Genomic DNA, 26261 nt, shown 5'->3' with positions numbered 1-26261 from the left:
AAACTGCTTCCGTTCTCTCGGCCCCTGAAATCACAGGCTTAGCAAATGGCTGGCTCTGTGTGGATTGGCAAGCTGAATGTTTAATTATGTGGGGTGAATATTATTTTCTCTTTGAACTTTTATGCCTTTAAAATAAAATAAAATAAAAAATAAAATAGGAAATAAAAAGTGGTTTCCAAAGACAATCACTTGTTAAGAAATTCTTGTGATTCCTTCTAGGAAGAGAGAAAAAAACAAAAGTGATGCATATACCTGCATAAATTACAGCATAATTGTTAACGTAGAGCTATACAACAAAGATCTCTTAAATAGGTGAATGTCTTTTAAAGACAGAAAGAACTGTTTTATTTTCTTTAAGGGCCTCACTACAAGCCTTTTAGATAGATTCAAATCACATGTGCTACTTTCCCTCTTTGTAACACTTCACTAGTAGGTACTTCCTAATCAGGATCTCAACAACTATCAGCCACATAGAATACTTGGAAGGAGGGTAACTTTTCATACTCGAAAGCCCTCTTCTGGAAGAATCCTAATATTATTAATAGCAAGTCTTCCACTTGTAGGAACAGTTTGTGACAAATCCTTCCCAGACTATTCTTTGAGTATACGAGTTAATATCTCCAAGTCACTGCTACTCTGAGCACATGCATCCTGCTGCTAGGGAAATGCATTAAGGTACCTTCAAAACTTTTTTTCCTCTGTAATTACATCCTAAAATTACACTGGAGGGAGGGCCAGGGTGAAGGGAAGGTGCATTTACTGAGCTATCTATCAAAGTCCACCAAGCTAATAGATTGTGACCACAATTTTGATGATTTGGGATTCCATATCTGCAAAGCAGTGTTAAAACTACACAATATGTGATAAATGATAGAATCAGGATAATTCCTCTAAATAGTTAACATTTAACCGGAAGCTCTACAGTGCTCTCCAACCTAACACATGAATTTATTCCTTCATGTAAAAGGATCGTTTTTATTGCTGCTGCCTGAAAGGTACAAATTGCTTGGGTGTAGGCTGCTCAACTTCCTTCTTACTAAAGAGGCAGGAAATGTATCTTCCATTTAAAGTGTTAATGGCATCTGTGAATGTGTAGTCCAATTTGTTATTGACTTGAACTCCAAAGATTTGAGAAACAAGGTTTAACTTTAGCACTCAAGATCGTTACACAAGAATTAAATGTTTTCAATGACTTCCTTTTGTGGTGTTGGGAAGGGTGCAAAAAGGAAAGAGAAGGCTGGAAAATAAATATATTTTATCTAAGAGGGCATGACTGAGTTGGCTAAGCTCTCAATTTCATTTTTCTGTTAGGAATGACTTTCACCTATTATGTTAGAATGTGTGCTCACATTTCCTGTTGTGGATCAAAATGGAGCTTGGAGTGCTACTTTTGGTGCAGGAGAGGACTGTTGAGACCAGAACCAAGTTGGGTTTTTTGTTGTTTTTGTTTGTTTTGTTTTGTGTGTGTGTTTTTGAGACAGAGTCTTGCTCTGTTGCCCAGGCTGTAGTGCAGTGACATGATCTAGACTCACTCCCAGGTTCAAGTCATTCTCTTGCCTCAGCCTCCCAAGTAGCTGAGATTACAGGTGCTAACCACCATGCCCAGATAATTTTTGTATTTTTAGTAGAGACAAGATTTCACCATATTGGCCACACTGTTCTCAAACTCCTGACCTCAAGTGATCTGCCCACCTCGGCCTCTTAGAGTGCTGGGATTACAGGCGTGAACTACTGCGCCTGGCCCCAAGTTGTTTAACAGACACCTGCCAAAAGACAAGGACTTCCACTGAACCCTTATCAGGTCAAAACATGGTAGATATTCTACTAAAATTGGTCAAATAAGTAAATGGAATAAGTGAATGAAAATTGGTCAAATAAGTAAATGGAATAAGTGAATGAAAATTATTCATTCTTTCAAGTTTGTTTAGAGAAAATAATGGAAACTGTTCAACTTGAGAATAAAGTGTTTAAAATATGTATAGGCTATACAAAAGTGCTATTAGTATCCCACTATTAAGTGCCACTTGTTACATTCCCCTAAATAATCTAGAAGGGGCAAACAAAGAAAAACAATGTAAGACAAAAGTAATAATTCCACCCAGGGTGAAATGGCATTCAGACTACTCTAATTCTTTAATCTATGTTGTAGTTGCTTATGTATTAAACATGTACGAAAACTATATGAAATCGTTATTAATTCATACTGAAATGTTCACTTGCCTCTGATCTATTTAAGCCAAGCCAGTAGATGTCAACCTGTTTCTGACCTCAGGAGCCTGGGCCCACCTATGCTAACATAAAAGCCATGATGACTGTGGCAACAGTGTTGCTGACATTATACTGACCATATTGCTGTAAATGTCTCCATGGCACATCTGCTTCTGCAGATTCAGTCTTACTCTGCTTTTAGAGACTTTCCCATAAATGCTAAAATGTACTTGCCTGTTAGTGTGTTTGATACTCTTCAAAGGGAGAGAATTGGCCTGGCATGGTGGCTCACACCTGTAATCCCAGCACTTTGGGAGGCTGAGGCAGGCAGATCACCTGAGGTAAGAAATTTAAGACCAGTCTGGCCAACATAGTGAAACCCCATCTCTAGTAAAAATTAGCCAGTTTGGTTGCAGGCACCTGTAATCCCAGCTACTCGGGAGGCTAAGGCAGGAGAATCTCTTGAACACAGGAAGCAGAGGTTGCAGTGAGCTGAGATCGCATCACTGGACTCCAGCCTGGATGACAGAGTAAGACCCCATCTCAAAAAAAAAAAAAGAGAAATAATTAATTTCATTTCTTGGTTCTCACTGACTTCAATGAGGAGACTTGGAATAGGAATAGAAAATTAGTGTATGAACAAGTTGAGATGAAACAGAACTGACATAAGAAGAACATAAAAGGCAGAGTCCATAAATCTTGCAGTGTGATAGCCTAGGTTTCATCTTAATAGCACTAATACAGACACAAAATAAAAAGACAGTTTGATGATGTAAGTACAGTTTTTCAGGCCTGTCTTACAGGTGTTAAATCTGAAGCACAGATTAAGTTACTTGTTCAAGGTCACAGTGCTGGAAAATGGTAAAGTCAGGATTTGAGCACAGGCTTTTGGCTCTAGGGCTGTGCTCTTAATCATTATTCCAAATGCATGGCATTTGTTCTTTGTACTCCCTCATTAGATGTTACAGACAATATTCCTTTGATTATATATCCCTTTGATGATCAGAATCTGAACTTTTCTAAACTTTTGCAGTTTCTTAGGAAGGTGATAATTTAGACGTCAAATCTATAATTAGAGTTTCTTTTATTATTGGAGCATGGATTTTGAAGGTGAATGATTAACAGTGATTGACATTGTTATCAGATTTTTATTTACTTTCTTTTAGATGTTTGGATAATAAAGTAATCATGCTTGCCTGAATAACAGCAGTTCTCTGTTGGGCTTTGTGCTTTATACATGGAAAGGGAGCCTTGGTCTATTGCAAGGATACTAAACAGTGACTGTATAGTATAGCATGTTAACAATGTTTTAATAAATATTTTTAGCAATTATGAGCTAATTTAAGCCTTTTTAAAATGGAATATTTATTATTTACTTTGTGCCTAGTAATGTGTTACTGCTAAGACTAAATAAAAGAGCAAAGCAAATGCCATTCCTGCCTTCACAGCACTTACAGTCTAGCAGGCAAGATCGATATTAAACACGTACTCAAAAAAAGGGTTTGAGTTTTGTAAAGAGAGGGAGTGCTGAATCCTCTGGGAACATCCTCTGATCTCATCTAAATTTGAAGCCCTGGGTTCTTGGGGAACATATAGCAAGAACTAATCCAAGTTAGGGGTCAGAGAAGAAGTGAAGAATGAGTAGGATTTAATCAGCTGAAGAGAATGAGGCTATGGGGAAGAGTGTTCTACGAAGAAGAGAAATACATTCAGCCTTAGAAATGTGCATCAAAGAACTTAAACTGCAGAGACTTTGGGGAGAAAACAAACAACAAAAAAACCAAACACACACAAAAAAACTCTTAAAGAAATTAAATAAATGGATCATAGAGTACAAGAGCTCAGGAGGGGCTTGAAATTAGGCTGGAGAAGACGTTAGGAGCTAAATTACGAAGAACCTTGCTATTTATGATAAGGAATTGGGCTTTATGCAAAGGGCAGTGGAAAACTGTTCAAAAGATTTTTAGCAGGGCCTTCATTAATTTCGTGGCTCTATCAAAAACATTAGGCCAATTATTTAAACTTGGGCAATTCATTTGATCTTCCTAGTTCTAAATTTTCTCATTTTTAGAGTAGGGGACTTGGATTAGCCCTTTTAGATCAAAGATCCCTAATGTGAGTTTATGCACCCTGAGAGTATCATGTCTAGAAAGAAGTAACAGTGTCCTCATCCATCCTGCTCTCTATTGTTTTCCTTTTCCTTTCAGATTTCAATATCAATTTTGTCATGAGGCATATTTTAGTCAGTATTTTGGAGAAGGTATTCTGATGACTCCTATGTATGTTTTTTTGAAATAAAATTCATTTTATCATTATAAAGGTAATATAGAAAAAATGTTTGGCCGGGCGCGGTGGCTCAAGCCTGTAATCCCAGCACTTTGGGAGGCCGAGACGGGTGGATCACGAGGTCAGGAAATCGAGACCATTCTGGCTAACACGGTGAAACCCCGTCTCTACTAAAAATACAAGAAAATTAGCCGGGCGAGGTGGCGGGCGCCTGTAGTCCCAGCTACTCGGGAGGCTGAGGCAGGAGAATGGCGTGAACCCGGGAGGCGGAGCTTGCAGTGAGCCGAGATCGCGCCACTGCACTCCAGCCTGGGGCACAGAGCAAGACTCCGTCTCAAAAAAAAAAAAAAAAAAAAAAAAAAAAGAAAAAATGTTTAAGCATAGAAAATGAACAAGAAAGCAGTCATAATCATGGATGTCATGATACTGAAACCCTTGGGATATAGCTAGACTGGAAGTCAGGCTGGTAAAGCAAATCCCACGAGAGGAGAGAGCACTTACTGGGAGAGGGGAATGTTTGGGGGGTAGAATAATCTTCAGATTCCTGAAGGACTATGGTGCAGAAGTTGGAATAGAAGACAGAATTGTGGTTAATGAGTAGAAGCTACTAGAGATACAGATTTTAACTCAATTTGGGAAAAACAAAACTAGCAGTTAGAACTGTCCACCAGAAAATTAGTGAATTCCTCTGAATGCCCGTAGGTATTCCAGTAAATTACTACATGTACTCTAAGGTTGCCAGTAGAAGGTGTTCAGGTTCTTGGCATCTCATACAAAGAATTAGACAAAGTGCATACACAACATGAGGAAAGCGAAAGCATGGATTTACTGAGAACAAAAATACACTCCACAGTGTGGGAGCGGGCCTGAGCATAAGAGCCCCGCTTACAGAATTTTCTGGAGTTTCAATACTCCAGAGGTTTCTCATTGGTTACTTGGCGTATATTCTATATAAATGAAGAGAATAGAGTCACAGAGTCATTTACTCAGACTGCGCCCTATTTTAAATGGAGACGATGTTACTTGGTGTGTGTGATCTAGGTAAATGGAAAGGATGGATGTGAAGCTACGAAGTGTAAATGGAGAGGATGTTACTTGGTGTGTGTGGTCTATGTAAATGGAGAGGATGGATGTGAAGTTACAAAGTGTAAATGTGTGGAGAGGATGAAGTGAAGTTACAAAGCCATTCACATTCCTGTCATTGCTCAAGTGCTTTCACTTGATTTAGTTGTAGGAAATCAGTGTAGATTGGCCTATGTTTCCTGCCTCCAGGCCCTATTTTCCTGCCTCAGCCTCCTGAGTAGCTGGGATTACAGGTATGAGCCACTACACCTGGCTAATTTTTCTATTTTTAGTAGAGACAAGGTTTCACCAAGTTGGCCAGGCTAGTCTTGTACTCCTGGCCTCAAGTGATCCACCTGCCTTGGCCTCCCAAAGTGCTGGTGTTACGGGTGTGAGCCACTGTGGCCAGCCTGAATTTGAATGTTGACCTGTCTTGCTAGGTTGGCAAAGTTCTCCTGGGTGATATCCTGAAGTATGTTTTCCAATTTGGTTATTTTCTCCCCATCTCTTTCAGGTACCCCAGTCAGTCATAGGTTTGTTCTCTTTACATAATCCCATATTTCTTGGAGGTTTTGTTCATTCCTTTTTTATTCTTTTTTCTCTGTTCTTATTTGCCTGTCTTATTTCTGAAAGATAGTCTTCAAGCTCTTCAATTCTTTCCTCCCCTTGGTCTCTTCTGCTATTGATACTTGTGATTGCATTGTGAAGTTCTCATGTTGTGTTTTACAGCTCTGTTAGTTAGTTATGTTCCTTTCTAACCTGGCTATTCTGGCTATCAGCTCCTGTATTGTTTTATCATGATTCTTAGCTTCGTTGCATTGGCTTATGTATTAATTTGTTCTCACACTGCTAATAAAGACATACTCGAGACTGGATAATTGATAAAGAAGTTTAATGGACTCACAGTTCAGAATGGCTGGGGAGGCCTCAGGAAACTTACAATCATGGCAGAAGGGGAAGCAGACACGTTCTTCTTCACATGATAGTAGGGGAGAGAATGAGTGCCCAGTAAAGGGGGAAGCCCCCCTTATAAAACTATCAGATATCATGAGAACTGTCTATCATGACAACAGGATGAGGGAAACTGCCCCCATGATTCAGTTATCTCCACCTGATCCCTCCCATGACACCTGGGGATTATGGGAACTATAATTCAAGATGAGATTTGGGTGGGGACACAGCCAAACCATATCAGGTTACAACATGCTCCTTTAGCTTAGTGAAGTTCATTACTACCCACCTTTTGAAGCCTACTTCTGTCATTTCAGCCATCTCAGCCTCAGACTAGTTCTGTGTTCTTGCTGGAGAAGTGTTAACGGTCATTTGGAAGAGAACAGACACTCTGACTTTTTGAGGTTTTAGCATTTTTGCATAGATTCCTTCTCATCTTTGTGGGTTTATCTACCTTTGATCTTTGAGGTTGCTGACCTTTCAGTGAGGTTTTTGTGGGGTTTTGTTGATCTTGTTGTAGTTTTCGGTTTGTTTTTCTTTTAACAATCAGGCCACTCTATACTCTATCGTTGGACTGCTGTGGTTTGCTGGGGTCCAATCCAGACCCTAGTTGCCTCAGTTTTTCCTGTACCTGGAGGTATCACCAGTGTAGGCTGCAAAAAAGCAAAGGTGGCAGCCAGCTCCTTCCTCTGGAAGCTCCATCTTAGGGGAAACTGACCTTTTGCCAGCCCACCCACACCTGTAGGAAGTGTCTGAAGACCCACATTGGGAATTGTCACCCAGTCAGGAGGAACAGGATCAGGGACCCACCCAAAGAAGCAGTCTGGCTGCTTTTTGGTAGAGCAGGTATGCTGTGTTGGAGGAGGTCCCTTCCTTGTTTGGACCACCTATATTCTCCGCAGCTAACAGACTAGAGCAACTGACTTGACTGAACTGTAGAGATGGTGGCTGCCCCTCCCCCCAGGAATTCAGAGCTCTCTCTGATGGACTCTAACCCACTGCCATTGGCTGACTGGGATTCCAGGCCAGTCGGTCTTAACTTGTGAGGTGCTGTGGAAGTGGGGCCCACAAAACGTCGCTGCTTGACTCCCTGGATTCAGCTCCCTTCCTAGGGATATATACAGATGGATTTTCCACCTCTCTGGGAATCCTGGGGCTGGGGTGTTTAAAACTCTTGGGACTCTGCATGTACCTGAGTGGCTACTGTGCCGTGACTCCACACAGCTCTGTGTATCAAACCCAAGGCCCTGGTGGCATGGTCTCATGAGGAGACTCCTGATCAGTGAGTTACAAAGATCTGTGGGAGAAGTGTGGTTTCCTAGGTGGGGTTGCACAATCACTGTTTCCCTTGGCTGGGGGTGGAGGTTCTTTTGGCTCCATGCCACTTCTGGGTGGGCCGTCGCTGCCACTTCTGGGTGGGCTGTCGCTGCCCTGCCTGCCCCACCCTGCTTTTCTTTGTTCTCTCTGGGTCTGGTTGTTTGCCTAGTTAGTCCCAGTGTAACCACCTGGATATTTCAGTGCTGAATTCACGCATCCCTTTTCATTCCTCTCCATGAGTGTAATGGATCAGAGCTGTATCTAATCGGCCATCTTGGATTGATCTCTGAGACTAATTTGTGGTTTTTTTTTTTTTTTTTTTTTTGAGACGGAGTCTCGCTCTGTCGCCCAGGCTGGAGTGCAGTGGCGCAATCTCAGCTCACTGCAAGCTCCGCCTCCCAGGTTCACGCCATTCTTCTGCGTCAGCCTCCCGAGTAGCTGGGCCTATAGGCGCCCGCCACCACGCCCGCCTTATATTTTGTATTTTTAGTAGAGACAAGGTTTCACCGTATTAGCCAGGATGGTCTCGATTTCCTGACCTCATGATCCACCCGCCTCGGCCTCCCAAAGTGCTGGGATTACAGGCGTGAGCCACTGCGCCCGGCCTTCTGAAACTAAAGGTGAGGAAACTGTTATGGGGAGTTAAGGAAACTGGCTAAGACATCAGGACTCAGTGACAAAACTGGGATTTATATTATAAATTCCAGTCTCTGATTCCAGCAGCTGTAAATTTTTTTCCATTGTATACATCTTCTAAAATTCTCTTGTATATTAGAGTTATAGAGGCAACAGAACAATTCTTGTTTCCTGGAGAGTTTGGGAAACTACCTAGAATTCCAAGACACACAAGTACCATAAGTGTAAATATCCTTCCAAAGGCATTTGCCTTCACCTGGGTGCCTAAAGCTTCAAGGCCCAGTTATGCCATAGAAATACAGATCATTCTGTAGTTGGAGTTGTCTCATTAAAACTCTGGGTTTATGAAATGTGCATCTGGTGAAATACATGAGCTTTTGTCTTCAGATTGTGAGTAGAATGTATGTCTGAGTATAATATAAAGATAAACTTCTTTTAATATAGATAATGCATTTTTCTTTATCACAGACCTTCCACAGATTCTGCTGTTCTATCTGAGTATTTGACAATGGACTTTGTAATGTATGACAGTGCATATGGGAAAATACAATGTTCATATGGGGGATGGGGAAAGAGAATTCTGAGCAAATGAGTTGGAATTAGAATATAAAGCAGTATAGCATTAGGGTTTGAATATAAAACCATATAAAGCCATATAGCACTGGATATAGGTGGATAAGAAGTGGATAAAAAAATTTCCTGGCCAGGTGTGGTAGCTAATGCCTGTAATCCCAGCACTTTGGGAGGCTGAGGTGGGTGGATCACCTGAGGTTGGGAGTTCGAAACCAGTCGGACCAACATGGAGAAACACTATCTCTACTAAAAATACAAAATTAGCTGGACATGGTGGTGCATGCCTGTAATCCCAGCTACTTGGGAGGCTGAGGCAAGAGAATCGCATGAACCCAGGAGGTGGAGGTTTTGGTGAGCTGAGATCGCGCCATTGCACTCCAGCCTGGGCAACAAGAGCGAAAATATGTCTCAAAAAAAAAAAAAAAATTCCTAGGGAGATTTCTGATTTTAAAATGGTGCCATGGAAGCAAGCTGCCTTCACTCTCCCCTCCCCGACAGAAAACCAAAAACAAATACATAGCGCCAAGATTTTTGCTAGCAACAACTCTGAGCAGTCAGTAGGAGAACTGAACTTCCATATCCACGATGCTGCTCTCTCCCCCATTCTGCCTGGCAATAAGCTTGAGGAAAATCTTTCCCCAATTTATGGCTTCTACACTAGAAAAAGTGAGATTGAGGCCAGATGTAGTGGCTCATGCCTGTAATCCCTGTGCTTTGGTGGCTAAGGTGAGAAGATCACTTGAGCCTGGGAGTTCAAGGTTCCAGTGAGCTATGGTTGTACCACTGCACTCCAGCCTAGGTGACTGAACAAGACCATGTCTCTAAAACAAAAAGAGAGATTGAGGTGATCAACCATCTTTTCCCACCATACTGGGTTACCTGGCAGGAGACCTGTTCTTGCCTTAACCCACAGGAAGCATCATGACTACCTAAGGGAGGAATATTGCCCCAAGGATGGGCAGACAAAGGGGAGAAATGGGACTCTCATCCCTAGCTCTGAAAACTCTGCTTTGTAACTAGGCCAAAGGAGATGCCATATAAAAGTGGCTGTTCAGTAGCACTATTCTATAGGAGGTACATTTCTTTCTTTCTTTTCTTTTCCTTTTTTTGGGGGGGAGGGGGGTCTTTCTCTGTCACCCAGGCTGGAATGCAGTGGCATGAACACAGCTCACTGCAGCCTCAACCCCCTGGGTTCAAGCAATCCTCCTGCCTCAGCCTCCTGAGTATTGGGACTACAGGTGGGTGCCACCATGCCCAGCTAATTTTTAAATCTTTTTTGTAGAGACGGGGTCTCACCATGTTGCCAAGGCTGGTCTCAAACTCCTGGGCACATGGGATCCTCCCACCTCAGCCTCTCAACGTGCTGGGATGACGGGCATGAGAAGAGAGGTATATTTCACAGGTTCCTTGAACAGGAACCTCTAGCCAGCCTTCTCACACCGCTGGGATAATCTCTTTGGGAACTCCCTAGTTTGGGACAGGGAGCACTCCAATCATGCACTAGAGCCAAGGTGAACCTGGGCTTTAAGATGCCACAAGAGCCAAAAAGGAGGAAGTGACCTAGTAGTAAAGATTTGCTAAGGAACTATGTCTAATGAAAACCAAAACAAGCCAGATAGAAAATACTAAAATAAATAACTAATCCTTCAATGCAAATACTAGAATAAATAACTAATCCTTCAGTGCAAAAACCATGACCTTTCCAAAGAGACAGAGCAAAAATTCTGTCACTGGCCTTAAGTGATGATTTGTAAGATCTGCAGCCTAGCATTAAAAATGGCAATTTTAAGGAAACTCAGTGATCACCATCATAACAAAGAAAAGCAATTCAGGAATTTATCAGAGAAGTTTAGCAAAGATTGAAATAATAAAAAATGAAATGGAAATCGTGGAACTAAAGAATACATTTCCTGAACAGGAGACTTCATTAAAGACTCTCAACAGTAGAAAGGACTAAACAGAGGAAAAAAAAAATCAGTGAGTTTGAAGACTGTCTGAAAATACACAGAGGAGGCTGGGTGTGGTGGCTCATGCCTGTAATCCCAGCATTTTAGGAGGCCAAAGCAGATGGATCACTTGAGGTCAGGAGTTCGAGACTGGCATGACCAACATGGTGAAACCTCATCTCTACTAAAAATACCAAAATTAGCTGGACATGGTGCCAGGTGCCTGAAATCCTAGCTACTCAGGAGGCTGAGGCAGGAGAATCACTTGACCCCACAAGGCAGAGGTTGCAGTGAGCTGAGATCACGCCACTGTAATCCAGCCTGGGTAACAGAGTGAGACTCTGTCTAAAAAAAAAAAGAAAAGAAAATACATGGAGGAGAATAAAGAAAAAGAATGAAAAGGAATAAAGATGGCCTATAATATATAGAAAATTGCCTCAAAAGACCAAATCTTAGAATTACTAGTGTTCAAGAGAGAGCTGAGCAAGAATAAGGAAGAGGTAGAAAGCTTATTCATTTCCTTTGAGACAGGATCTCACTTTATCACCCAGGCCGGAGTGCAGTGGCACCATCTCCACTCACTGCAACCTCTGCCTCCCAGATTTGAGCCATTCTCCCACCTCACCCTCCTGAGTAGCTAGGACCAAAGGCGTATGCCAACTCTCCTGGCTAATTTTTTTATTTTTTGGTAGAGATGGGGTTTCACCATGTTAGCCAGACTGTCTTGAACTGACCTCAAGTGATCTGCCCAATTCAGCCTCCTAAAGTGCTGGGATTGTAGGTGTGTGCCACCACGCCTAGCCTAGAAAGCTTATTCAAAATATAATAATAGACTGGGTGCATTGGCTCATGCCTGTAATCCCAGCACTTTGGGAGACCAAGGCAGGTGGATCACGTGAAGTCAGGAGTTCGAGACTAGCCTGACCAACAAGGTGAAACCCCGTCTCTACTAAAAATACAAAAATTAGCTGGGTGTGGTGGCAGATGCCTATAATCCCAACTATTGGGGGAGGGTGAGGCAAGAGAATTGCTGGAATCTGGGAGGCAGAGGTTGCAGTGAGCTGAGATGGTGCCATTGCACTCTAGCCTAGGTGACAGAGTGAGATTCCATCTCAAAAAATAAAAATATAATAATAATAATAGAAAACTTTCCAAGTACAAGAAAGCCTGAGATCACTAAACAGATTCAACCCAAATAAGATATCCCAAGGGATATAGTAAACTCTCAAAGATCAAAGATCAGGAGAGGATTCGAAAAGCAGCAAGAGAAAAGAAGTAAATAACGTATAAAGGATCTCCAGTTTGGCTGGAATAGACTTCTCAATGGAAAACACACAGGCTATGAGGGGATGAAATGACATTTTCAAAGTGCTCAAAGAAAAAAAAACTTACATTCAAGAATACTGTGCACAGCAAAATTATCCTTCACATATGAAGGAGATATAAAATCTTTCCCAGACAAGTAAAAACTGAGTCATTCACCACCACCAGGCTTGTCTTACAAGAAATAAAGGGAGCTCTCCCATTTGAAAGAAGAAAGCACTAATGGGTTAAAAAAAAAAAGGTTTCAAGATATAAAACCCACTTGTAAAATTAACTATAAAGATAAACCCAAAATACTCTGTTACTATAATGTAACAATAGCTACAGCAGTCTGTTAAGAGATAGATAATGAAAAATATATAAAATGAGGCAACTGAAAGTCAAAAGGGAGAGGCAGAGTAGAATTTTGTCATGTTGTTTTACTTTGCCTGGTTCTGTTCTTTTATTTGTGATCCAAGATAAGTTGTCTATTTTATTTTTTAAGATTGGGTCTCATCTGTCACCCAGACTGGACTACATTGGCATGATTATGGTTCACTGCAGCCTTGACCTTCTGGGCTTAGGTTATCCTCCCACCTCAGCCTCCCAAGTAGCGGTGTGTGCCACCACGCCTGGCTCATTTTTTTTGTATTTTTTGTAGAGACATGGTTTTGCCATGTTGCCCAAGCTGGTCACAAACTCCTGGACTCAAGTGATCCACCCACCTCAGCCTCCCAAAGTGCTGGGATTACAGACATGAGCCATAACACCTGGCCCCTACATTGTCATCTTTTTAAAATAATTTGTTATATCTATAAGATGTTTTTTTTCTCATGATAAGCACAATGCAAAAAACCTATGATAGATTCACTAAAAATAAAAGCAACAAATTTACTACCTATTAGGTAGGAAGAAAGAAAGGACTCTCAAAACAACCACAAGACAGGCAACAAGTGGCATTAGTAAATCCATACTTATCAATAACAACACTGAGTATAAATGGTCTCAGTTCTCCAATTAAAAGCCATACAGTGGCTGAATGGATAAAGAAACAAGACCCAGCTATATGCTGCCTTCAGGAAACCCATTTCACCTATCAAGGCACACATAGACTGAATGTGAAGGGGTTGGAAAAATATATTCTATGCAACTGGAAACCAAAATGAGCAGGAATAGCTACAGTTATATCAGATAAAATAGTACACTAATCAAAGGATGTAAAAAGAGACAAACAATGTCACGACATAATGATAAAGGGATCAGTTCAGCAAGAGGATATAACAATTATTCATTTTTGCACTCAGCACCAGAGTTCCCAAGTATATCAAGCAGATGTTAAATCTAAAAGGAGAGGTAAACTGCAATACAGTAATAGTAGGGGATTTTAAGCCCCACTCTCAGTAACAGATGATCCAGACAGAAAATTAGCAAAGAAACAGTAGAGTTAAACTACACACTAAATCTAACAGACCTATCTGACATTTACAGAACATTTCACCCAACTGCTGCAGAATACACATTCTTTTCATCAGCACATGGTCTATTCCCTAGAATAGGAATAGACCATTCCCTATTCTAGGGAATAGACCATTCCCTATTCTAGGGAATAGACCATTCCCTATTCTAGGGAATAGACCATGTCTTAGACCACAAAATGAGTCTGAACATATTTTTTTAATAAAGAAATCATATCAAGTATCTTTTTCAACCACAATGGAATAAAACTTAGAAATCTATAACAAGAGGAACATCAAAAAGACACCAATAAATTAAATAAATACATTAAACAACGTATTCTTTTTTTTTTTTGAGACAGAGTCTCACTTTGTTGCCCAGGCTGGAGTACAATAGTGTGATCTCGGCTCACTGCAGCCTCTGCCTCCTAGGTTCAAGCAATTCTCCTGCCTTAGCCTCCTAAGTAGCTGGGATTACAGGTGCCCACCACTACACCCGGCTAATTTTTGTATTTTTTGTAGAGGTGGGGTTTCACCATGTTGGTCATGCTGGTCTCGAACTCCCGAACCTCAGGTGATCCGCCCACCTCTGCCTCCCCAAGTGCTGGGATTACAGACGTGAGCCACTAGGCTCGGCCACAATGTATTCTTGAACGACCAATGGGTCAATGAAAGTACTAAAAAGGGGCCGGGCACGGTGGCTCACACCTGAAATCCCAGCACTTTGGGAGGCCAAGGTGGGCAGATCATGAGGTCAGGAGATTGAGACCATCCTGGCTAATATGATGAAACCCCATCTCTACTAAAAATACAAACAAACAAAAAATATCAGGTGTGGTGGCACGTGCCTGTAGTCCCAGCTAATTGGGAGGCTAAGCAGGAGAATCGCTTGAACCCAGGAGGCAGAGGTTGCAGTGACCCAAGATCACACCACTGCACTCCAGCCTGGGTGACAGAGTGAGACTCCATCTCAAAAAATAATAATAATAATAAAAGGACTAAAAAGGAAATTAAAAAACAAAGTTTTTGTTTTGTTTTGTTTTGTTTTTTGAGAGAAGGTCTTACTCTGTTGCCCAGACTTGAGTGCAGTGTCATGATCTCAGCTCACTGCAAGCTCTACCTCCCAGGCTCAAGTGATCCTTCCACTTCAGCCTCCCAAGTCGCTGGGACTATAGGTGTGTGCCACCATACACCTGACTGATTTTTTAAAATATTTGTGGAAATGAAGTATCACTGTGTTGCTCAGGCTGGTCTTGAACTCCTGAGCTCAAGCTGTCCTCTCACCTTGGCTTCCCAAAATGCTAGGATTATGGGCATGAGCCACTGTGCCCATCCTAAAAATGTTCTGAAACAAATGAAACTAGGATAAAATAAATTAAAACTAAAAGAACAATAGAAAAGATCAGCAAAATGAAAGTGGTTTTTTTTTTGAAAGATAAAATCAAAACTTTAGACTGAGAAAAAGAGAAGACCCAAGTAAATAAAATCAGAAACAAGAAAGGAAATATAACAACTGAAACCTGAGAAATACAAAGCATCATTAGAGACTGTTATGAACAACCTGGAAAACCTAGAAATGGAGGAATTCCTGGATACATACAACCTACCAAGACTGAACCATGAGAAATAGAAAACTTCAACAAACCAATAACAAGTAGTGAGATCAAAGCTGTAGCTTAAAGTCTCCCATCAAGGAGATGGAGATGCAAGGAAGGTTCAATATATGCAAATAAATAAGCATGGTACATCACATGGACAGAACCGATAACAAGAACCATTTGATTATTTCAATAGATGCCAAGAAAGCATTTAGTAAAATTCAGCATCTCTTTATGATAAAACCCCTCATCAAAATGGAAGTAGAAGGAATGGTTATATACCTCAATAATAATGGAATTATTATACCTCAATAATAAAGACTGTAAATGACAAACCCACAGCTAACATTGTACTGACTGGGGAAAAGTTGAAGCCTTTCCTCCTAGGGCCAGAACAAGACAAGGATGCCCACTTATACCACTTTTTTCCAACATAACAGTGGAAGTGCTGGCCACAGCAATTAGGCAAAAGAAAGAAAGAAAGGACATCCAAATTGGAAAAGAAGAAGTCAAATTAGCCTTATTTGCAGATGACATGATCTTACACATAGAAAAACCTAAAGACACCACCACAAAACTGATAGAACTGATAAACAAATTCAGTAAAGTTGCAGGATACAAAATCAACATACAAAAATCGTAATTGTAAGTCAGAGATGATCTGTACAAGTATCTGTTTGAGCCCCTGTTTTCAGTTATTTGGGGTATATACCTAGGAGTGGAATTGCTTGCTTAAATCATAATTCTATATTTAACTATTAAGGAACCACCAAACTGTTTTCACAGCAGCTCAACCATTTTACATTTTCACCAGAAATATAGAAGGTTCTAATTTCTCCACTCTTCCCTAACATATGTTATTTTCCATTTTTTGATTCTAGCCATCCTAGTTTGTGTGAAGTGGTATCTCACTGTGATTTTGATTGCATTTCCTTAATGACTAATTATGTTGAGTACCTTTTCTTCTGCTTATTAGCCATTTGTATATCTTCTTTGAAGAAATGTCTATTCAGATTTTTTACCTATTTTTTAATTTTTTTTAAATTTTTGTCAAGTAAGCTGTTTTATATATTGTGGACAGCAAATCCTTATCGGCTATATGACACAGATATTTTCTTCCATTTTGCAGGTTGTCTTTTCACTTTCAAGAAAGTGTTTTTGTTAAAAAGTTTTAAACTTTCTTGAAGTTTATTTTTGCTTTTTTTTAAAGAAAGCAAACTTCTATGTAATACTGAGTGCAAATGGCTTTGTTGACACTTACGGAAATAATAGCTCAATTTAATGCAAATTTGTGTGAGTTGAATAACTTTGTTACATTTTCAAAGCTTTATCTTTCTATGAAATAGGGTCGTATTCACCTATAAAGGATATTTTGGGATTTTTCACTAAAACTTATAAAATCTGAGAATGTGCTTAGAAGACGAGATAAATTTTGTGAGCCTATTGTCTAGTTAATAATGACACCATCTTATTAAATTTCAAGGCGTTAAATATACCCCATTCAAATACTCGTATATGAAATTTAATTATTATTGTTATAGAAATTAAAGCTCACTTGCTGATCCTATGATTCTTCTAAGCTGCTGAACATAGAGACACATGGCTGAGCAGTAGGAAGTGCTTACTGCTTCCAGAGTTGCACTATGCTTGCCTTGATGGCGTAGATTAAAGATGACTGTGGAAACAGTGATTTTTAAACTCCTCTCAGAGTTTTGGATATGCTCCATATCCAAATGAAACAGATGATTGTATTCTGTTCTGTAGATTTTACTACTTTTTTCTGCCAGTAGCCTCTCAAATTTGTCACACAATAGGAACCAAGCAAGAGAATCTGGACAGATCAGTTCACATCTATTGCCCCGTTAAAGTAACTCAAAGATATACCTAAAGAGTTGGATACTTGTTTCATCATTGGATAAGCTGGAACTGTCTATAAGTGGCTAAGATGTATCATGCCTTATCACAAGAAATATCAGAAAAAAACAAATATATAGTCTTTGATTTCATTATGTTTCTTTTCCTTCTTTTATTTATTTATTTTTTTGGACACAGGGTCTCTCTCTGTCACCCAGGCTGGAGTGCAGTGGTGGTGCTAACATATCACACTGCAGCCTTGAACTCTTGGCTGAAGCAATCCTCCTGCCTCAGCCCCCTGAGTAGCTGAGACTACCGGTGCATGCCACCATGCCCGGCTAACTTTTTCATTTTTTTGTAGAAATGGGGCCTCACTTTGTTGCTCAGGCTGTTCTTGAACTCCTGGCCTCATGTGATCCTCTTATCTCGGCCTCCCAAACTGCTGGGATTGCAGGCCTGATGAGCCACTGCACCCAGCCAACTTGAGGAAGTTTGAATATTCTCAGAAAAGAACATAATCATATCTAGAAATGTCTGATGACTTAAAAAGCAAAGTATAACCAAGTGCATATTAATAGGGCACAAACTGAATCTGGTAGAGTGTCAGCTGTGTCTAATCTGATAAGTTTATTTCATATGGAAAATGTGTGTCAATCTTAGATGAGGCTAATTTGTTGAAAATAACTGAATTCTGGTCTCTTCTAGATTGTCAGAAAGGGATTCATTTAACAGTAAAATTTAATCCAGATATATGTAGTCATATGTTTTTAGACTTTTAAACCTTGAAAATTATTGAAATATGTGCCATTTTAATAGTATCAGCTTCTGATTGCTTTTATTCCATCATCATGTGATATTCTGCTCATTAAGCAGCACCAGTAATCAGAGTTTAATTATTGTGTAGCACTGTGTGAAAGCTTTTGTGTCTTTATTATAGATGGCACAGACAGTACCCTTGGGTGTAAGTAGGGGTATCCAGCATAGTTTACTATGTGCTTATTTCTTTCGTTCTTTTTTTTTTTTCTTTTTTTGAGACAAAGCCTCACTCTGTCGCCCAGGTTAGAGTGCAATGGCACAATCTCAGATCACTGCAGCCTCCGCCTCCCAGGTTCAAGCAATTCTTCCCCCTCAGCCTCCCAAGTAGCTGAGATTACAAGTGCATGCCACCACACCTGGCTAATTTTTGTATTTTTAGTAGAGACAGGGTTTTACCACGTTGGCCAGGCTGATCTCGAACTCCTGACTTCAAGTGATCTGCCCACCTTGGCCTCCCAAAGTGCTAGGATTACAGGTGTGAGCCACTGCACCTGACCTCTACATGCTTATTTCTAAGAGCTATATAATAAAACAATATAACTGTACAGATTTTGATTGTTTCCTCCACAGCCTTTGCCTTGCATATCATTGCTGTGTGAGAAGGGTAGCAGCACTAAACCTTGTGTTTCTAGAGATAGAAGTCTGTCCCTGTGTACTGTTGATTAGGACAGGCAGTTTTTCTTGTCTTGCCTGAAGAGCAACATACCTTTTTTGAGATACAATCTTTCTGATAAGGTAAATGTGTTTAGCAAAGCCTTATTTTGTGGAAATTTTCCAAGGTTCAACCTCGTAACTTCTATAGTAGAGAAAAGGGCAGTGCTTTCAGACTTTTAGCTCTTCTCCTGGTTGGTTGCCTGCCATGTTTGTATTTTAAATTGAGTAGCAAGTAAGTAAATACTTAGCTTCTCTCTATAAATGAGCTGTCTGCAAAGGGTTTCTTTGTACTATATGACTGTCTTAAAGTTTCAACGGAGTAACTGTAGGATAAGAAAAAGAACAGATTTTTACTTAGTGCTGTGTTAATGCCAGTGTTTGTATGCAATGAAAATGACTGGCCACTCATTGTTTCAGAAAATAGATCTTAACACTCAAAAGAAACAAATTCTAAAACTTTAATAACTTTGAGGAACACTCCTTAAATAAATAGACTTTAGATACATTCTATTGTCCAGGATAGATTTCCCAGCATATTTATCTACAACAGATCTTAAATATTGAAAACTAACAGAAGTTGTTGCATAAATTTTTCTGCAATTAGATAAGAACATTCTTATGGCTGGTCTGCAAACAGTCCATAAAGATAGTTGCTGCCTATCATACTTACAGTTGACAAATGTTGAAGGATGAACTCCATTCTTTATTTTCTAAACTGTGATTGAATTATCCTAAAATCCAGTGGTTTTTCTCACATACAGTCTAGGATTGAGAGGTCCAAGGCCAGTAGGGTGCCTCTGCTTCCATCGATGGGTTCAGGGATTTGTTAGAGCTTTTACCATCTCCCTGCCAACAGGGGAAAGGAAGAGATAACACATCCCTTCCCTTTTAGGGGTACAAGTATCAAATGACATCTATCACTTTTATTTACCAACCAGACCTAATCATATGGCCATACCAAGCTGCAGGGATGGCTGGGAAAGATCATCTTTACATGGATAACCACAAGCCCAATTGACAGGAAGGATTATTACTAAAGGAAGAAGCAGAGTGGATGCTGAGGTACAACTTCAGTAGTCTCTGCCACAATGCACTCTGAATGCATACATATAAATCTGCAGGCACAGTCCTACAAAGGACTGGTGAAGCTTTACGTTAATATACAGTGGTTTCCCTTTCTTTACTGTCTGCAGAAAGATTCTGGCTAGATTTTTTTTTTTTAACTTTTTCAGCAGCCTTATAAAGGTATAAGTTATATAGTATAAAATTCACCTGTTTGTTCAATTTAGTAGAGAGTTCATAGAATGATGCATCAATCATCACATCCAGTTTTAGAGTATTTCTAACACTTCCCTAAAATTCCTTCGTGCTCATTTGCAGTCAGCCCTCATCCTACCCCCAAGACCGAGTCACCCCAATCTGCTTTTATATAAATGGAATGTATGTACAAATGGAACCATACAATACTTAGTCTTTTATACTTGGCTTCTTTTACTTGGTATAATGATTTTGAGGTTAATCTCTGCTGTAGTAAATGACAGTTATTTCTTCCTTTTTGTTGCATAATAGTGGCTTGTTCCTTTTTGTTGCATAGTGCATCGTATGAATAGCCCACATTTTGTTTATCCATTTACCAGTTGATGGACTTTTTGCTTGTTTCTAGTTTTTGGCTACTATGAATAATGCTCCTATGAACGTTCACCCACAAGTTTTTCTGTGAACATATGTTTTCATTTCTCTTGGATTGATGCCTAGGAGTGAAATTGCTGAGTATAGTAAGTTTATGTTTAACTTTTAAGAAATTGCCATACTATTTTCCAAAGCGGCTATAACGTTTTACATTCCCACCAGCTATGTATAAGGGTTCCAGTTTGTCCATATCCTCAACAACACCTGATGTCAATCCTTTTCTATAACCATTCTAGTGGGTGTGTAGTAGTATCTCATTTGAGGTTTTTATTTATATTTTTCTAATGGTGTTGAGCCTCTTTTCATGCCCTTTATATATTTTCTTTGGTAAAATGTCTGTTCAGAGTTTTTGCCCTTGTTTTTTGTTTTGTTTTGTTTTGTTTGTTTGTTTTCTTGAGACAGAGTCTTGCTCTGTCGCCAGGCTGGGGTGCAGTGGCGCAATCTCGGCTCACTGCAACCTCTGCCTCCCAGGTCCAATTGATTCTCCTGCCTCAGCCTCCCAAGTCGCTAGAACTACAGGCACATGCCACCACACTCAGCTAATTTTTGTATTTTTAGTAGAGACGGGGTTTCACCATGTTGGCCAGGATCATCTCAATCTCTTGACCTCATGATCCGACCACCTCGGCCTCCCAAAGTGCTGGGATTACAGGTGTGAGCCACCATGCCCAGCCTTTGCCCATTTTTAAATTGTGTTATTTATCTTCCTATTGAGTCATGAGAATTCTTTATATATTATAGAAATAAGTCCTTTATCACATATATTATTTATAAATATTTTCTCCCAGTCTGTGGTTTTTTTAAAATTAATGGTGTGTTTTGAAGAGCAAAGGTTTTAATAACTTAACAATTTTTTTCTTTTATGGATTATGCTTTTGGTGTCATCTAATAAATCTTTGCCTAATCCAAGATTGCAAAGACTTACTCTTATGTTTTCTTCTAAACGTTTTATAGTTTTAGCTGTTATATTTAAGACTATTAATAAATTTTGCTTTAGTTAAGTTCTTTTTTTTTTATTTTGTATGGTGTGTGATAAGGGTCTATGTACATTTTTTGTTGTTGTTGTATAGGGCTATCCAATTATCCCAGCACTATTTGTTGAAAATACTATTCTTTCCCCTATTGAATTTCGCTGGCAACTTTGTTGAAAGTCAGTTGACCATAAATGTAAGGGTTTATGTCTGAACTCTCAATTCTGTTCTCTTAATCTATACGTCTCTCTTTACCTGGCTAGATTTTTAAGACTTTCACAATAATGTTTCTGAATTTACCTTCTTGCTTTTACATGCAATCTTGTCAATGATGGGACCGGAAATGACCTCATAACACTTAAACGTCACTGAAAAGAGTGATCCAGAAGCTGAACAGAGTTTTATATTCATAAGCCAGATAAATAAATAGAAGATAAGAAGCATGTTAACCCAGAGGAGAAAAGGGCCAAAACTGGTGGGAAAATATGATATTCACAAATATGAAGTTTTTATTGTATTAAAAAACAAGTTAACAAAGAGATCTAACCAAACAGTCGCTTAACAAGAAAGATCTTCATTTTTGTCTTTGAGTATCAGTTTGAGTATACACAATCCAAATTTGATACGGTGGCTGCGTTGAAATCAGGAAATCAAATGCTCTCTACCATCTCAAAGGAGAGCATATCTCTTCCTTTGAAATAAGTTTCACATACTAATTTCGTTCATTCCATTGGTGAAAACTTGTCACTGGCCATACCTAGATGCAAACAGCACTTGGAAGCATAATCTTTAGCTGAAGGACGTGTGCCCGACTAAGACTTACATTACTAAATAACAAGCAGGTGTCTTAGTCAACTCAGACTGCCATAATCAAACACCATATACAATATTGCATAAACAATGAATATTTATGTCTACAATTTTGGAGGCTGGGAAATACAAGATCAGTGTTCCAGCAGATTTGGTTCCTGGTGAGAACTCTTTTCCTGGCTTGCAGATAGCCACCTTTTTGTTATATTCTCACATGGCAGAGAGGGAGAGTTTTGGTTTCTCTTCCTCTTGTTGTAAGGACACTAATAATCATGGGGGCTCCACCCTCATGACTTTATCAAAACCTGGTTACCTCCCAAAGGCCGCACCTCCAAATACCATCACGTTGGCTATTAGGGCCTCAGTATCTCAGTGTGGGAGTGGGTTGGGGAAGACATAAACATTCAGTTCATATCAGGGAAAATACCTACTTAGAGGAAATTGGCAGGTTATGCTTCCAATTACATCAGTATTATAGATTTATAAATATGTGTTTATGTATACATCAGACTATATAATGTATTGTATGTATGTGTTGATATTATGTATACATCAGAAGACAAACATTGAGGACTTACATTGGAGACACTGTTGTGGCAATTGCAAAGACTGCCTTTAGTGAATTTAACAACTGGTAGAAGGGGAGGCAGTTATAGTGTTATGACTTTATAAATGTTATTTCTAAACTGAAAATGCCATTTTAATTTTCCAAACACAACCACTGCAGATCTAAGCTGCACTATTTAGTTTTGTAGCTACCTTGATATAGTAATTCTTTACTTCAAAAAATATTTATTGAGGCTGGGCATGGTGGCTCATGCCTGTAATCCCAGCACTTTGGGAGGCTGAGGTGGGTGCATCACCTGAGGTCAGGAGTTTGAGAGCAGCCTGGCCAACATGACAAAACCCCATCTCTACTAAAAATACAAAAATTAGCCGGGCATGGTGGCAAGCACCTGTGATCCCAGCTACGCAGGAGACTGAGGTGGGAGAATCGCTGGAACCTGGGAGGCGGAGGTTGCAGTGTGCTGAGATTATGCCACTGCACTCCAGCTTGGGCGACAGAGTGAGACTCCGTCTCAAAAAGAAAAGCCCAAAAAGCATGTATGCATGTATTGAGTGTCTGTCGTGGGTCAGGGATACAGGGGTAAGTTATCTGTAACCAGAAATACAATTATGTTTGGTCTTGAACAGAAAGCAGAGTCTTCTCATCCTGAAATATTGCAGTTTGAATAATAATATAAGAGACTTTTATAATTTAGAACTTATTATGAAGTAATTATGTTTTGGAAAAATCCCAGGACTGGATGTGAAGAGACTTAAGTGTATGTCCCAGTTCTGTCACTCATCAGGCAACTGTGGGTTGACCTTAGTTTCCTCACGTTTAAAATGAAGGAGTTTATTATATATTTGTTTCTACAGTCTCCTTTGTTTCTATGATTCTGTAGCCCTAGTTATCTATAATGTGTATATTTATGTGAAATATACTTTATCTATAATCTATACATTTCTATGATTCCATAGCTCCAGTTATTTTTATTCTGTAGTCCTCGAGTATTTATTGCAAACCACCTCAAAACAGTGTCATAAAACAATGGCCGTTATGCTCACAGAATCCGCGGAGCACGAATTCACACAGGGCCAGGCATGGTGGCTCACGACTGCAATCCCAGCACTTTGGGTGGCCAAGGTAGGAGGATTGCTTGAGCTCAGGAGTTAGAGATCAGCCTGGGCAACATAGTGAAACCTCGTCTCTAGAAAAAAATTTAAAAACTAGCCAGGCATACTGCTGTGCACCTGTAGTCCCAGCTACTTGAGAGGCTGAGGTTGCTTGAGCCCAGGAGGTCAAGGCTATAGTGAGCCAAAATTGTGCCACTGCACTCCATCCTGGGAGACAGAGCAAGATCTTGTTTCAAAAAAGAAGAAAAGAATTCAGAGCCTGGGCAACAAAGTGAGACCCCTGCCTCCATCTCTACACAAAATTAAAATTTAAAAATTTGTCTGGCACAGTAGCATGTGCCTATAGTCCAGGCTATTCAGGAGGCTTTAGGTGGGAGGATTGCTTGAGCCTAGGAGTTAGAGGCTGTGGTGAGCTCTGATCGTGCCACTGCATCTGCCTAAGTGACAGAGCAAGACCTTGTCTTTTTTCTTTTCTTTTCTTTTCTTTTTGAGACAGAGTCTCGCTCTGTCACCCAGGCTGGGGTGCAATGGCACGATCTCGGCTCACCGCAACCTCCGCCTCCTGGTTCCAAGTGATTCTCCTGCCTCAGCCTTCCGAGTAGCTGAGATTACAGACATGCGCCACCATGCCCAGCTAATTTTGTACTTTTAGTAGAGACAGGATTTTTCCATGTTGATCAGGCTGGTCTTGAACTCCCCACCTCAGGTGATCCGCCTGCCTTGGCCTCCCAAAGTGCTGGGATTACAGGCATGAGCCACCGCACTCAGCCGATCTAAGGTTTTTTACTCTTGTGTCAGGCACCAGAAGTGGGATGATTCAAAGATGAGGCTCAGCTAGAACCATTAACTGAACCATCTACTTCAGCTTCTCCGTATGTCTTGAGCTTCTTCACAGCACGGTGCCCTGAGTGTCTTACATGGCAGCTCAGGGTTCTCAGAAACTAGTGTGCTCCAAGAGAATGTTTTTATCTTATAAAATAATTAAAAATATTTTAGTGTAATTAAAAAATTAAGAATTATTTTTAAACCAGGCATGGTGGCTCACTCCTGTAATCTCAGTACTTTGGGAGGCCAAAGTGGGAGGATTGCTTGAGTCCAGGAATTCAAGACCAGCCTGAGAAACAAAGCAACACAGTGTTTCTACAAAAAAAAATTTTAAATTATCTGGGCACAGTGGTATATGCCTGTAGTCCCAGTTACCTGGGAGGCTGAGGCAGGAGGATCACTTGAGCCTAGGAGTTTCAGGCTACAGTGAGCTATGATCATGCTACTGCACTCCAGCCTGGACAACATAGACCTTGTCTCAAAAAAAAAAAAAAAAAAATTAAAACCAAAGTGATGAAAAGTACTAAGTATCAGGTAGGTAGAGTTGTAAAAGTTTATTTGGGGTCACCAGGAACTTAAAACTGGCATTTATTGGGTGTATACTGTATGCTTGGCGTAAGTATACATAAGCACTTTTTTGGATTATAATGTGATTTATTCTTCACAACAGCCTTATACAGAAACCAAGGCTTAGAGAAGTTAAGCAACTTGTTCAGGTCATAATACTAAGTGGCTGAACTGTGACTCAAAACAGATCTAACTCCAATGTTAGTGGCTTAAGTACTGTATTAGTCCATTTTCACGTGCTGATACAGACATACCTGAGACTGGGCAGTTTGCAAAGGAAAGAGGTTTAATGGAGAACTCACAGTTCTACCTTGCAGGGGTAGCCTCACAATCACAGCAGAAGGCAAGAAGGAGCAAGTCACGTCTTACATGGATGGCAGCAGGCAGAGAGAGCTGGTGTAGGGAAACTCCCATTTTTAAAACTATCAGAACTTGTAAGACTCATTCACTATCAGGAGAACAGCACAGGAGACTCACCTCCATAATTCAGTCACCTCTGACCAGGTTCCTCCCACAACACGTGGGAATTACAGTTCAAGTGGGAGTTACAATTCAAGATGAGACTTGGATGGGGATGCAGCCAAACCATATCAACTACTGTTATGAGTTGAATTGTCTTTATCCCATCCCTAATTCATATGTTGAATATGACTATATTTGGAGTATAGTCAGCATCTCAGAATATGACTATATTTAGAGGTAGGGTCTTTAAAGTGGTAATTAAGGTAAAAAGAAGTCATTGGGGAAGGTCCTAATCCAATATGATTAGTGTCCTTGTAAGAAGAGGAAATTTGGACACAGACACACAAAAAGGAAAGATCATGTGAGGGCACAGGGAGAAGATGGCCATCTATAAGCCACGAATTAGGCCTCAGAAGACACAGCCATTGCCAACAACCTTTGTCTTTGATTTCTAGCCTCCAAAACTGTTAGGAAACAAATTTTTGTTGGTTAAACCCTCCAGTCTGTGATACTTTGTTTTTTGTTGTTGTTGTTGTTTGTTTGTTTGAGACGGTGTCTTTCTCTGTTGCCCAGGCTGGAGTGCAGTGGAGCAATGTCGGC

General features: G+C 40.1%; 1 protein-coding gene across 19 annotated transcripts in view; it reads left to right on the top strand.

The window, feature by feature from the left end:
• The window catches only part of RABGAP1L (RAB GTPase activating protein 1 like), a 786378-nt gene that overhangs the window by 680627 nt on the left and 79490 nt on the right, over positions 1 to 26261 (top strand). Inside the window, exon 1 of one of the 19 annotated variants that reach the window (XM_031662461.1) lies at positions 6698 to 7789. The exons of the other annotated variants lie outside the window; for them this stretch is intronic. The gene's annotated coding sequence lies outside the window, so the exon portion shown is untranslated. Of the gene's footprint in view, positions 1 to 6697; positions 7790 to 26261 lie in introns of those variants that run through there. 19 annotated transcript variants of the gene reach the window in all.

This window comes from Papio anubis, chromosome 1 (assembly GCF_008728515.1).
Source record: "Papio anubis isolate 15944 chromosome 1, Panubis1.0, whole genome shotgun sequence".
Taxonomy (NCBI): domain Eukaryota; kingdom Metazoa; phylum Chordata; class Mammalia; order Primates; family Cercopithecidae; genus Papio; species Papio anubis.
The sequence above is the reverse complement of the archived record's forward strand: the minus strand, read 5'-3'. Positions and strand labels throughout refer to the sequence as shown.